At 44.7% G+C, this 14,692-nt stretch overlaps 1 protein-coding gene across 1 annotated transcript in view; it reads left to right on the forward strand.

Moving 5' to 3' along the window:
- Gfod1 (glucose-fructose oxidoreductase domain containing 1) overlaps nucleotides 1-14,692 on the forward strand; it is a 132,500-nt gene that overhangs the window by 56,907 nt on the left and 60,901 nt on the right. The window lies entirely within an intron of this gene.

Raw genomic sequence — 14,692 nt, forward strand, 5'->3', positions numbered from 1 at the left:
AAAATCAATCCAGCCACAACAATATAAATCAAAAGAGAGAACCAGAAGCTTAGATGAACCAGCTCTTCATACACAAAAAGTAAACCACAAAGACACATAAAGTTCAAAAAAAGAAGCAGAACTAAACTTGAAGGCCCGAGTATCACACAAGAGTCAGAAACTACAAAAGAAATTCACATGTCAAAATCACAGAGAAAAAAATAATAACATGAAAAACTAAAGTAGAAAAAGTGTATTTTAGCTTATGGTTTTGGAGGCTTCAGCCCATTCAAGTGTGTTCATTGCTCTGGTCCTCTGGTGAAGGGATAATGACAATGTTGTGGGAGACTGTGATGAACTGTTCACAGCAAGGATGTGAAGGAAAAGGAAGAGACTGTCTCACAGTGCCCTTCAAGGCCATGCCTACAGTGGGTCCCACTAGGACCCACCTCTTAAAATTTCCACCACTCCCAGCAACATGTACTAAGGACTAAGCCTTCAATGTGTGGGTCTATGAAGGACATTCAGATCCAAGCAACAGTACATGGCTGACCATACAGACAGGGCTGGATGTGTCTGTGTGGGATGTTTCTAATAACTCATACCTATGTGTGACTAACGACACCTTACATAGATAGAGCATTTTATGACCAGACATAAGGAAAGGAAGTGGGTTTGGGGGCAGAGGTGCTGCTTCCTGTCTTCTCTCCCCATTGGTAGAACATGTGGTCAGGGTGTGAGAAGAGAAGGTCTTCTGAGAGCAGAGCTAGGTGTGAGGACAAGGCTGGGGCCTCCTGTTGCTGCCCCTCCCAGTACACCCACAGTGGTGTGGTGGGGGTGGCGTGCTGGGATGTGACAGGCCAGAGCCTCAAGAGAAGCCAGAGAGGAAGAAGTGCTGATGAGAGGAGGGGGAGGGGACTGGATGGGGTTACTCTGCTTTCTGGACTGTCCCTTCCCTGAGGTGTCACCACTGGATGACATGGAAATGGCTTATCACTCTTTCCTGTTTTCTTCTGAGGGTACTTAATCTCTTTAGAACATCATGTAACCAGTGTGGAATCTGGTGACAGTTTGTGCAACGATGGCTGTATTCTGCCTCTCGAAGGATCCACGTGGTTCTACATGTGGTTTGTTGTTTTGATGTTTGACTGTCCAACTGTGTGATGGTTCAGAAGCCTGGTGTGCAGTGCAGGCCAGGCGGGGCCAAGTTATTGAAGATCTGGGAGCTCATTCTCTTGGACCTTCATTGAGGGAGAAGAGTGAAGATGCTCTCAGGGGAACAGCTTTGTCCCAGTGGCTTTGAAGACTGTGGTGGAGAGAGCTGCTTTTTCAATGGAACATGTCATTATGCCACAGTCTCTGACTAAGCAACCACTTGTGTTGCGCTCTGGATTTTGAAGGGAGGTAAAAGACCCTATGAGGAGGACTTTCATTAGTGGTTCTTAGCTGGTGACACATCACACCTGGGGAGAGACCAGGAGTCACACTTAAATAGTAATTCCATATTGTACTGAAGTGCTGGTTTATTACTCTGAGACGTTTCTCATTGTTAATGAAAAGCTCAATTCTTAAAATGTAATTTGCAGGGGGCTTGAGAGATTGGTTGCTAAAGTGTTTAGTTGAGCAAGCACGAGGAACTGGGTTCCATCCCCAGAACCTATGGAAAAAAAGCCAGGTTGGTGGCATGTGCTTGTAATCCCAGCTCTGGTGAGGTGGCATGCTGGGTGGAATGGGTGGAACCCTAGGGCTCACTGGTCAGCCAGTTTAGCCAAATCAGTGAGCCCCAGGCCAGTGGGAGACCTATCTCAAAAAACAAGGTGGGTGACACTCCTGAGGAACAGCATGTGAGCTTGACCTCTGGCCTCACACACCTGTACACACAAGTATGTATACACACACACACACACACACACACACACAGTGCGGCTTGCATATCTGCCATTGAGTGGGTCATCAAATTAGAGAGTGGATAGTGTTCAGAAACATGCTGCCAACTCCTTTAAAAGAACCTTGATCCGTTTTAGTTAGCATGGGCGCACTTGGGCATAGGGATTTGGCACTGGTGGAGTTGGGCTGCTTCAGGGGCATCCCTCATGTGACTTAGAGTTGTGGCAACCTGGAGGAAGGCAGGACAAGGGCAGAGACATGTGACTTTACAGAAAGAACACAGAGAAAATGAAGATCTCAACTAGGCCCACACTTGTCTCTAGTCAAGGAAAGGGAGAACCAGCACACTGTCTGGATTATGGGGCAACGCGAGTGTCTGCGTGGGAAGACTAGAAGTGACCTGAGGATAATAGCTTGACCTTCTGAGCTTCAGTTTCCACATGTGCAAAGTAGGCAATAATAATACTCATTATTTGTCTTGACGGGTAGAAAATGGGAGCCATGGCACAAGGGATTCAACCATCATTATGGCCTTCACCCTCACCAGGCACCACCCACTTCAATTCTCCATCTCACTTTTCTTCTCAGAACGCAACACAGGGGTTCAAAGGGAGCCACCAGCCAAGTCAGAGAGCCTTGTTCAGTCTGAAACTTACCTATGCCAACTGTCCCAACCCCTTTCTCTGTGCCTGAGTTTCCCTACGTGTCCTTAGGACTATGTTACATGGGATGGGGCCTCATGCAAGGTGTTAGCAGAGTGACTGAAGTGTGGGAAGGGAAAAGAAAGGGCTACCGGACAAGGGTGAGCTTGAGTCCCAGGTGGGTATCCTGCTGGGAGGCGGAGGAGCTTGGGAACTTAGATAATAACACAACAAATCCCTTCCCTGCGTTTTCTCTCTCCTCCCCAGCCCTCCTTTCTCCTTCCCTCCATCTCACCTTCCCCTTCTCTCCTGTTTCTCGACCTGGCCTCACTGTGTAGTCCAGGGTGGTTTGAACTCATGACCCTCCTGCCTCTGCTTCCTGAGTTCTGGGATTACTGGTAACACCACCATGCCCCACTCCCATGTGCTTCTTTTTTAATAGTTTTTTTAGGTCTCATCATGGCATCATCATACACGTGTCATCATACGTCTATCTCACTCGCCCCCCTCTGTTTACTCTTGATCACCGGCATATCCCGTACTGTGATTGTCATTCCTTTCAGGAGAGAGTTATCTGGGTCTGTGAAGCACATCACAGACTCTGGGCATGCATAGGGTGGGGAAGCAGAAGCAGACAGGGAACTGAGGCATTTGGACTGGGGTCCCCACTCCATTGCTTAGCTTCCTACACATTGGACAGGCCACTTCTGCTTTCCGGTGTCTGATGTCTCAACCTAGAAGGTACATTGGGGTTAGGAGAGGTTGAAGACCCATTCATCAATCTCCAGTTGTGTGCGTTCTTGAAAATTTTTCTTCATGGAAATGACTCCGGGCAGCCATTCACTGTGGCATCTCTGATCTGAGCTTTCCGTTCCCCTGCCCCTTGTCTTGCTGTTGCCCTGAACAGGGCTGAGAATGTACCTGTTATCTGAGGCCCATGTGTTTGGTTTACCTTCTCTTCTTGGTAAAACAGGATTATAGTGAGGCAAACTCAGCGATACTAGGTAGACTGAATGACTAGTCTGTACCGTGCCTAGCCTAGAGAGAGAGGCTTTGTAAATATTTGTAGAGTAAATAAGCGAGTAAATTGACAGAACATGCACAGGCGGGCTTCTTGCTTATACAGAGATCAGTTTAGTGCTTCCCAAACTCATTTAATATGAGCCACAGTCTGAGAGACACTTTATATCTCAGCCCAGTGATGCTGAGTCTCTGTTGCATAATGAGCCAGTCCCAAACGGGTGGCTTAACACAATAGCACACATGCCTTTATGTCTCTTCTCTGTAGTCTGTTTGAGCTGGGTTGCTGGGGACAGCTTGACTGCTCATGAAGTATCATCCAGGGGCTCTAAAGATGCTGGGGGGTGGGGGGCCAGCCTCACACAGGTTCACTTACTTACCTGCCTGTAGATACTGGCTCTTCCCTGGAACCTCAGCAGGAGCTGGGAATGTGAACAGTGGCGTGTGGCTTGGTTCTCACAGCATGGTGGTTGGATTCAAGAAGTAAGCATTTCCAGAGAAAGTGCAAGGCGCGTGGAGGCTGTAATCACCTCCCCATCCATCCTACAACATCACCCAGTGCCATTTCCATTGCAACTGTTGTTTTGTGAGACAGGTTCTTCCTGTAGCTCCAGCTGGTCTGGAACTGTCTATGTAGACCAAGCTGGCCTCTGCCTATTGCTGGGATTAAAGGGGTGTGCCACCATGCCCAGCATCTATTGCGATTTTTTGAATTACTACTAAGCCGCTCAGAAAACCCCACCCAAATTCAAGGAGAAGGACATAGATGCTATATCCTTATCAGGAAGTGGAATGTTCTAGATGGGCACATGAGATGAAAACTGTCATCACTTTTGAAGAAAACAATCTGTCACATCAATATGCATGCCTATGTAGCACATACATATGGATTTATATATTTTATATTATGTGTAAATAATATTCATGTATGAATATATAAAAATAAAAGTTTTACATGCTAATCCTTCCCTTATAATAACTTAGGAATTCCACTTCCTCTATTCTTTTGAGGAAGATAGGTGGGTTGGGGGTGTAGGTCAGTGATGCAAGACTTGCCTAGCATACACAAATCCCTGTGTTCCATTCCAGCCAAAAAACAAAAACCAAAACAAAAACCCCAAGATGCTCTTTGCCAGCTCACTTCATCGATTTCCTGACACCACTGTGTTGTGCCTGGTCTGGTTCTTCCAGACAGCCCTGGGCAAAGAACTGTTTCTAAGAGCCTCTCTGTCTGGGCTGTGCCCAGAGGCCCAGGGCATCCCCTGACTACATTTCTGGCCAAACTTTCTGTGCCAAAAGTTCCCGATCAGCAATTAGTTCTGGGCCAACAGGAAACTGAGACCTTTCAGTCTGAGGAGCCTATGGAGCTGAGGTGCCTCCTTACAGTCTCTGAGGAGCCCTGGGAGCTGGGTACCCCTTACAGTCTGAGAAGCCCATAGAGCTGGGGCTTCATTAGCATTCAGTTTAAGTGTGAAGGAGTGAAAACAGCAGTCTATATGCAGTCACACTGGTGCCTGGGATCAGAAGTCAGGAAAATGTAAATGACAACTTCTGCCTATAAGGGCCTCAGGTGACCTCCTCCCCCTTTGGCTGGCATCTCCTCCTCACTTCCTCCCCAGACCCCAGTCCTCATACTACCCTGTGGCTAGTGTCCCTTCAGACTGAGTAAAGCTCACCTCCTGTTTCAAGAGACACTAGGATCAGCACAGGGGACTTTGAACTTTCAATGTGACCTTGAGAGGTACAGAAAGGACCCTACCTCTTCAGGATACCACTGAGACTAAAGTAGGGTGACTGTCTTTTTCCTTTCTTTCTTTCTCTTTCTTTCTTTCTTTCTTTCTTTCTTTCTTTCTTTCTTTCTTTCTTTCTTTCTTTCTTTCTTTCTTTCTTTCTTTTTTTTGGTCTTTTGGAGACAGGGTCTCCCTATAGCCCCAGCTGGCCTGGAACTCACTGTGTAGACCAGACTGACCTTGAACTCACAGAGATCCGCCTGCCTCTGCCTCCCGAATGCTGGGACCAAAGGCATGTGCCACCACACCCGACTGTCCTTTTCCTTTCTAATGGTAAGAAGGGAAGTTCAGCATTCACATATGGCTAACAGGAAAGGCTGTTTGGGGGGTTAGGATGTAGCTCAGTGGTAGAGTATGTGCCTAGCATGTTCAAGGCCCTGGCTCCATCCTTAGCACTTTACAGCCACTTTTTTCCATCCAGACTTTATCTCTAGCACACTCAGTCTTTGTACATGGCTCATGTGGATGAGGCTTGGGGACCTGTCAGGCTTCAGTGTGCATCCAGGATGTAACAGCCCTTGGAAAAGTTGTAATCAACAGCTTCCCATTGACTCGTCATTTTTCTCTTTTCGCAGAGTTGATCTCAAAACAGACTTTGCTTCCATACTTAGTGGTCACAGTGTCTTGAGGCTCAGCCTGGTGTCCTGGGGCCTGCTAAAGATTTCTCTGAGTCCAGAAATGTACCAGTCAGGGAAACCTGGAGTCTGTATGCATAAGTCCACAGAAGTCCCAGGCCTAACAGAGTGGGATAAAACTTCCTTATTATTGCATGGAATATGACATTTGTGAAATGTAGACTTCAGTGTGAATGGAATGGAAAGATAGGAAAGTTTACTACAACTCAAAAAAAAAAAAAAATCATGTTTGGGTGCTGTAGAGATGGCTCAGTGTTTAAGAGCACTGGCTGCCCTTGCAGAAGACCAGGGTTCGGTTCCCAGTACCTACATAGCAGCTAACAACCATCTAAAACTTCAGTTCTAGGGGATCTGATACCCTCTTCTGACTTCTGTGGACATTGCATGACACAGGTATGCTTACATACATGCAGGCAATACACTCATACACCTAAAATAAAAATAATAAAAGAAATCTAATATAAAGAACCATGTTTTCAACTCTTCCCAGTTCACTCCCATTTGTCAAATGTTTGCACAGGTACTGGGTTTTCTGAAGGTTGAGCCCTTCTGCAGGCACGATCTCTCTTCAGAGGCTTGGGCTAAACACATGTTGTGGGTTCTGGGAAGACCGTATGGCCTTGAAAATGAAGCTTCAAGATGATTGTGACAACTGTAAAGACTGGTGTATTCTGGTCCTCTGTCACCTCCGTGGTGTCCTGGTTGCCATAACACAGTACAGCATTGACAACTTCCTTATGGTTTATAAAACTGCCCGTCTTTCACTCATTACAACTATGAAATACATAGTGCTTTTCAGAGGTGAGAACGGAAGGGCAGAGGACAAAGACCATTCCAGACACATAATGAGAAAGAGCTAAGACTCAAGTCCAGCCTTCTGGCACCAGGGCTATGTTCTCTTCCCAAAGGACACAGCCAGCCATTGCCAGAGCAAAGGAAATCTGGGAAGAATTGGAAGCATCTGGCAAATGGCTCTGATGGTTGGTTTTGTTGTTGCAAAAGCATAATTCTCACTTCAAAGGGGAGAAGAGATAGTTTATTCTGGAGCCACATAAGAGTGACCGTGGCCTGGGAATACAGATTCAGGTTACCCCAAGTTCCATGTTCCAGCGTGGAAGCAGTTTCATGAAGTTTTTATAGTAACAAAACAAAGAAAAGTCACAAATCAAGACACTTTCCAAATGCATTGGTGGACACATTCAATAGGTGGGTCATAGCAAAGTGGAGGGTTTCCACTCTAGGTCTCAGATGCTATCTGATGACATTCTTAGCTTTTTGGTTGGTGGGACCAGATTGACCAGATGGTTTGTTAATAAGGTTTTTTATCTGTTAGTTTTAGGATGTTAGGTCAGAAAAAGAGATGCTAAGGAAATGGTTATTTAGGGGCTAAAAGTAGCCTGAGATAAATGGTAATTAGGCTCTGGACCTGCAACATTCCAGACTCTCCACAATCTCTTGAGCTCTGATCAGTTCATCATCCTTGCAGAAGAAAGTCCAGTTTGAAGACACAAGGTTTTTCTGGGAACTTTCGTTCACAGTTTTTACTGTGAACTTGACAGAACTTAGTCACTGGGAAAGAGGGCACCTCAACTGAAGAATTTCCTCAAACAGAGTGATTGACCTGTGGCCATATTGATGAGAGATTGTCTTGATTGATGATGGATATTGGAGGGCCAAGCCCACTGTGGGTGGCACCATCCCTAGGCACATAGGCCTGGGTTGTATAAGAGCTAGCTGAGTATGAGCCAGTAAGGGAGCCACTAAGCAGCGCTCCTCCATGGTTTCCACTTCAGTTCCTGCTTGAGATCTTGCCCTGATTTCCCTCAGTGATGGACTATGACCTGGAAGTACAGGCTGAAATAAAACTTTCCTCCCCAGCTTGCTTTTGGTCAGAGTGTTTTATCATAGCAACAGAAAAGCGAACTAGAACAGGCTGCCTGTCCTTGGGCTTAGCTTAGCACCTGGCTCCCATTCTTTCTGTATTTGTCTCAGGGATTGCCTGGTCCAACAACCCAGACCTCTGCTTATGGGTTCTCAGAGCTCTACCATGTTCCAGCCTTTTGACATTGTGACACAAGGTTGGGATCTACAGAGTTCATACCTGAGAACCTTCCAATGAAGTCACTAAAAAAAATTGCAAAAATATTTCATAATGTCTTAAGATTTTATTTTGGGCTATATTCATAGCTATCCTTGGCTACATGGATAGGTAGGAACTGGGATCCTGACAGGCTTCCTGAGAGTGAAAGAGATGTCACAGTCATTAGTGGGAACAGGGCAGACCTGAGTCCTATTCATGCTGTCCTTTCCCTGCTTTCCAGTTTCCTTATAACCTACATGATAAAGGACTGACTTCAGTAGGATCAATTTGGGGTCCTGTCAGGGACACCATTGACGGCTGTTTCTATGGTGGCCCTTCAATTGTATCTTCTATAATGTAAGCTTAGCAAGTTGGGCCTGTGACCTTGCTGTGTATGTGGCCTTCTTGATTTAGAACTTGGTCCTAGGAGGCCCAGCTGAACCAGTAGGAGGGAGGAGAGTGGGAGAGATGTCTTAGCCTGACTCATCTGCTTTCTGCAGCCTCATCCTCTCTCCTGTGATTTGACGTGGAGCCAGCCATGCGGTAGAGATAGACTGTCCAGCAGTGGCCCTGGCCTGTGCCTGCTGCTCTGTGAGCCACATGGCCCAGGCCCTTTTTCTCCTTCAGGAAAGAACTAACAGACATGGTTGTTACCTTAATTTTTTAAAAAAGTATTTTCTTTATTATTTTTGTTTTATGTGTATGAGTGTATTGCCTACATGAGTGTAAGTGCACCCATGTCGTGCAATGCCAGTGGAAGACAGAAGAGGCTGTCAGATCCCCTGGAACTGGAGTTATGGACAGTTGTTAGCTGCCATGTGGGTGCTGGGATTCAAACCCAGGTCTTCTGCAAGAACAACCAGTGTTCTTAACCGCTGAGCCATCTCTCCAGCCCTGTTACCTTAATTTTATTTTCTACCAGAGTCACCTGTTTTCTGGTGAGACTGGCAGAGTCTGGGGTGGGGAGTCAGCTCATATGCACCTGTCAGGAAGCTGCATGGGGTGGAGACCTGAGGCTTTCAATCTGAATGAGGGCTGCTGAGTCTGGTTTATCTCAAGCCCACAGCTTCCAGATGGGTTTTGGAGCCATTTCCTGTCCTTCTGACTCTCATCCATTTTAGCTCTGTCCTTGAAACATAATCCCTAACTCCTGGCAGCTAGTGCAGCCTCTGGGTCCAAATTCTAGATTTAAGTCTTGCCTCTGCTTCCTGTCTGTCCTAGGACTTTGGATAAGTGACTCTTTCTGGCTTCAGTGTTCTCATCTGTAAAATGATGGCAATGATGTATCCTAACTCCAGGGGTTGTGATGATAATTCAGTGTACCAATACATATAAAGCCCTTAGAACACTGTTTGGCATAAGATAAGTACTGCATAAATTTTGGAGCTTCTATACTTACAATTTTTCTTTCTATAATTATTTTTGTATTGGATTTTTCTGTGTGTTTGTTTTTGAGACAGGGTCTCCCTGTAGTCCCAGCTGGCCTCCAACTTGCTAGGTAGATTATGCTGGCCTCTTTCTCCCAAGCGCTGGGATTAAAGGCATGCACCACCACACCTAGTGCAAAACATTTTAAAAGCCAAACGTTTTGAAAATTTCAAATTGACTCAGACATGTGAAAGGAAAACATTTTAAAAAGCCCTCTGTATCAATTAGTAATAACGCTGGGCTTTGCCTGGGCTTTTTGTGTTAGTATAACAAAATACCAGACACTGGTAACATAGAGAGAAGATGATTTGGCTCACCACTCAGGTGACTGTGCAGTTGAAACAGTGTGGCATTGCTACCAGCTGTATCACATGGCCAAGAAGCAGAAGGGGCACTGGACACATACATGCAAAGGGGGCTCCTGTATCAACAAGGAAGCAAGAGAGATTCAGGCATAACAACTTGTTCTCAGGGGCTTCCATAAGAGTTCAAATACACTCCTACAAGAATAACATCAAACCTGAGCTGAGCCTGGTGGCACACACCTTTAATCCCAGCATACAGGAGCAGAGCAGTGAGGAGTTCAAGGTCAGGCTGATCTACTTAGTTCCAGGTCAGGCACAACTGCATAGTGAGATTGTCTCAAAACAATAAAAGCATCATTCCTTCTTAAAAACCTAATCACTTCTCATCATATGCTTATGATTTCCAAGCAATGTAATTAATGATTGCAGTCATTCTTATTTTTGGGGGGGGGGTTCTTTTTGAAACAGGGTCTTCCTGTAGTCCCAGCTGTCCTGTAACTCACTGTGTAGACCAGACTGGCCTTGAACTCACAGAGATCCACCTGCCTCTGCCTCCCAAGTGCTGGGACTACAGGCGTGCACTACCACACCCTTGATTGCAGTCATTCTTTAACAAGGGACAAGTGCCATGAACTCCCAGGGATACCAAACTCCACAGATGCTCAAGCGCTTCATAGAAAACAGTGTATTTGCATATAACCTATGTATGTTTTCCTGTTTACTTTAAATCATCTCTAGATTAAATCATCTCTAGATTACTTATATTGCATACAACACAACATTACATAAATAGCTGTTACACCCTACTGTTAAAAGAAAAACTGACACGGAAGAAGTTGGGATTCTTTGGATAAAACTAAATGCAGTTTTACCCCAATTTTTTTCAACCCAAGAATGATTGAATCTATGAATGAAGAACCCACAGACACAGAAGATCAAGTACAGACTAATTTCCCGTTTTATCACTAATAGTCTTTATTTTCTCACAACATGGAGTGTTTTTGAAGCCTCATTTTAATGTTTTCAGGATAATCCTTCATAATGCTGACATGTATTTAGTTGCTCTCTTTGTCCCAGTGTGTACTTGGTGGGGTGTTAGGTTTGAAAGAGAAGCCTTTGATGTGTGACCTCTGAAAAGACTTTGAAGGTCGGGGTCAACGTTACCATTACTGCCTCCTCCTCATCTTCCTTGTATTTGCAAGATCTACTGTGGAAGTGAACACACAGAACTCTACCTGGTCAAAGTTAAGGGAGGGAAGCTGGTAATTCAGGGTAGAGATAGAACTTCTGGCCACTGGTTCTTTGCTCAATGATGGAGTGGTGTCTCTGCGCTCGTTGTCATGTAATTATTTTAGAATAGAGTGAATGACAGTCTGTTAGAGATGGTCTTAACTTTGGGCGTCACATAGGTCTCCAAAGAGGGGCCCATGTATGAGATACTTTAGGAAGCTCCTTTGTGGGAGGCAGTGTGAGGTAGCGGGAAGAGTGGACATTCAGGTTCGCAGTGGGTTTAGCCTCAGATCTGCTTCTTACTCTGAGTGGCTGTGCTTCAGGGCCCTGGGTGCCCCTGGCATCCTTCCCTCCGTGGTGAAATGAGTCTGAACACATCCTCAGGATGATATGTAACTGACAAGAGGCTGTGAGCCACCTGCCTGCCTTGCATATCTGAAGTGCTTAATACACGGACCGGCAATTCTGTTTCCCAGCAAGTCCATGTGTATGTAATTCTGTGAGTTTCAACTGTCAATAGGAATTGGGTCTCAAGTAAACACTGCAGTGAGAGGCCTTAAGTTTTTCGTTTTTTTGATGTGCCAGAGATGGAACCCTGAGCCTCATCTATGCTAGGCAAGTACTCCGCCACAGAGCCACACCCCTCGTCCCTCAATGGTGGGTTCTAGACAGGTGCTCTACCACGTAATCATGCCTCCCAGCTCCTCACTGGATTCCAGGCAGAGGCTCTACCACAGAGCCGCCCCCCAACTGGTTCTGGCATTTGCTGCTATTTTCTCTGTATCAGGTAGGATGCCAGCCACGTTATATTTAATATAAAAAATAATGCTGCCTGGGATTTCTTTCCGTTAGCTTATCTTGGAAGTGAACCAGACTTTCATATTACCTTGGTTGATTTTCATAAAAGTGAACCAGGACCTTTGAACATGTGACACCCCCAAATGCCATGTTCATTGCTGGGCATGCCCTTCCACCTAGATGTGTATCTGAAATGACACTGGATATAAAGGAAAGGACCAGTTAAAACACACAGGTTGAAAACAGTGCCTCTGGTGAGCCTGCGTGTCACACAGTCACATAAAGCTTACCTTGCTAAGGTCCAACTTTGTCAAACCAGGCCAAAGCATGCCACCAGGGCGCCTCCTATTCACTAAGAGAAACTCCATGCTGAGAAGTCCTGCCCTCTGGTTCCTGCAGCTTTCAGGAAAGGCTTTTGTTTAAACAAACCAGTCCCAATATCTGGGTGAGCACAGGCTTCCTACCCGGATGGAAATGATCTGAATCCAAAAGCACGTGGGCTTCTTTTCTCTTTCTTTTTATCTTCCTCTTTCCATCTCCTTGACCTTAAAGAGCTAGTGACTTATTTGCAGAGGGTTGGTGAGTAGAGACATAGGCATTTCTACATTTTGGGAACTGTCTACTGTGTTATCAAGGCACTGTTTAAAACAAATTGTGAGTAAGTAGGGAAGTGGAAAGAATGGATTGGGCAGTGGCTGGGCCCAAAGCTGGGGAGGGAATGGAAGTACCCATGGAGCAGTTCGGGGGCTCTAAGTGTCACTTGATGAACCTACATCTTCTCCTGGGCAGGGTGTATGTTCCTTGCAATCATATCATTCTTTTTTTTTTTCAGAAGAAGCATCTCATTACAGCTTTAACATACTCCTTAACAGTTTCCAGAGCAAAGATACAGCTCTTTCCAAAGTGGCTATACAATTTTTAGGTTCACCATTGAATTAATACAGTTATACAATATCGAACTCAGTATAAGCCCTGTAAGACATAAAATTGAATGAGTTTTTAATCTTTAAAAAAGATCTCCATTTCATTTTAAGATATACTATTTCTTAGACTCATTGTTTTTGCTCATAACACTGAGATGCTGGCGCATGCATTTCTAATCTGTATGTATCTGATTATTACTAGTCATAATAGGTTGCACTCGGATCCTTGGTACCTGTGTATGTCTATAAAGCCATCGGGTATATTTCAATGGTAATGTTTATCACCTCTACCAATTAATATGATGTAAAGTTTTATGCTTCCTCCTCAAATATAATTCATTTTTAAAAATTTGTTGAGCTGGCGCATGCATTTCTAATCTGTATGTATCTGATTATTACTAGTCATAATAGGTTGCACTCGGATCCTTGGTACCTGTGTATGTCTATAAAGCCATCGGGTATATTTCAATGGTAATGTTTATCACCTCTACCAATTAATATGATGTAAAGTTTTATGCTTCCTCCTCAAATATAATTCATTTTTAAAAATTTGTTGATTGTGGATTGTGTTTCTTTGTTTTAAGAAGGTCACCTGTTCCTCATCTAGCAGCAATCAGTTGTCAATATTCCTTTAGATAAGATTGGGGTCTGCTGTTCATTTTCCCAGTTCTATGCTGGGTTACTATCTGGGAGTCCCTTGGGCCATCCTGGCCAACAACTCAAAAGAAGGTATCTCCTATCTGGCATTGTTGCTTGTTATGTAGCCTTTACCTATACACATGTACTCTTAAAAGATTATATTGGCCCCTTTAATCTTTGGTTATACTTTCCTTTTGGGTGTTTAAGGTCATACAGTTGGCCAAGATAAACCAATTTATTTTTATTCTTAAGTCCGTTTAAGGATCTGTTCCTCAGGGGTCACATGGGCTTGGGAGCCCCTGGCTCCTTTCTTTTAATGAAGATAAGTCATAGGTCCTGTTCGACCATGGCTGGCTTTGCTTGGAAGCATGGAGGAAATGATTCCTCTGTGTTGACCCTCCTCTTTGTAGACTGGACACTGGTTCAAGTCCATCTCATGGGGTCTCCTTGGCCTCCATGATCAAGAAGACAGTGACCTACCACAGTTACAGGACATTTTGAGAGATGCTCATAGTCCCCTGGAACTAGTTGACCTAGGAAGGCAAGGAGCAAAAACTGTCCTTTAGGTCCCTCTGACCAAATTAGTATAGGCCTCAAAGTATGTCTGTTAAACATCCAAGAAGGTTAGTTCCACCAGTCTGGTACTTTTAATTACTGTGTGTCATGTAGATAGATCTTGGACAAAGACCAATTATTCTCAGATAAACCTTGCCTAGACATATATTTCTTGATCTGCTATGTATAATTTGTCAGTAGGTTGTTGGACTAATATGGTTCCCTCTGGTTTTCAAAACTAGCTAGGCATTGTTTATCTCTCGCATTGTCTCACCCCTCCATCATAGTCTTCCCACTTAAGGTGCCCCCATTTCCCCCCTTTCTCCCTTAATACCCGCCTCCTATGGTCCTACCTCTCTTGAGCTCCTTCTTTCCCTTTATCCCCTAGGGGATACCCTTCCCCCCGCCCTCCCTTAAACTAACCCAATTTTTATCTATATCTCCCTTGTTAAGGCCTGTTTCCTACTGTTCTTCTCTTTCAGGGTCTTTCTTTTCCTTCACCTCCCTGTTTCCTTTCCATTATCCTGGTTCCTATAGTTATGTCTGGATACATACTCACTTATCAGGGTCTGGTTCTAGGATCCACATATGAGAGAGAACATTTGTTGATTTTTTAATCTGCGTCTGTTACTTCAATTAGTATAACAGTTTCTAGTTCCATCCATTTACCTGCAAATTTCATGATTTCATCTTTCTTTACTGCTGAGTAAAACTCCATCATATAAATGAACAACATTTTCATTATCCACTCATCAACTGAGGGACATTTACTTGCTTCCATC

This window comes from Nannospalax galili, unplaced genomic scaffold (assembly GCF_000622305.1).
Source record: "Nannospalax galili isolate Female #2095 unplaced genomic scaffold, S.galili_v1.0 scaffold72, whole genome shotgun sequence".
Classification (NCBI taxonomy): Eukaryota; Metazoa; Chordata; class Mammalia; order Rodentia; family Spalacidae; genus Nannospalax; species Nannospalax galili.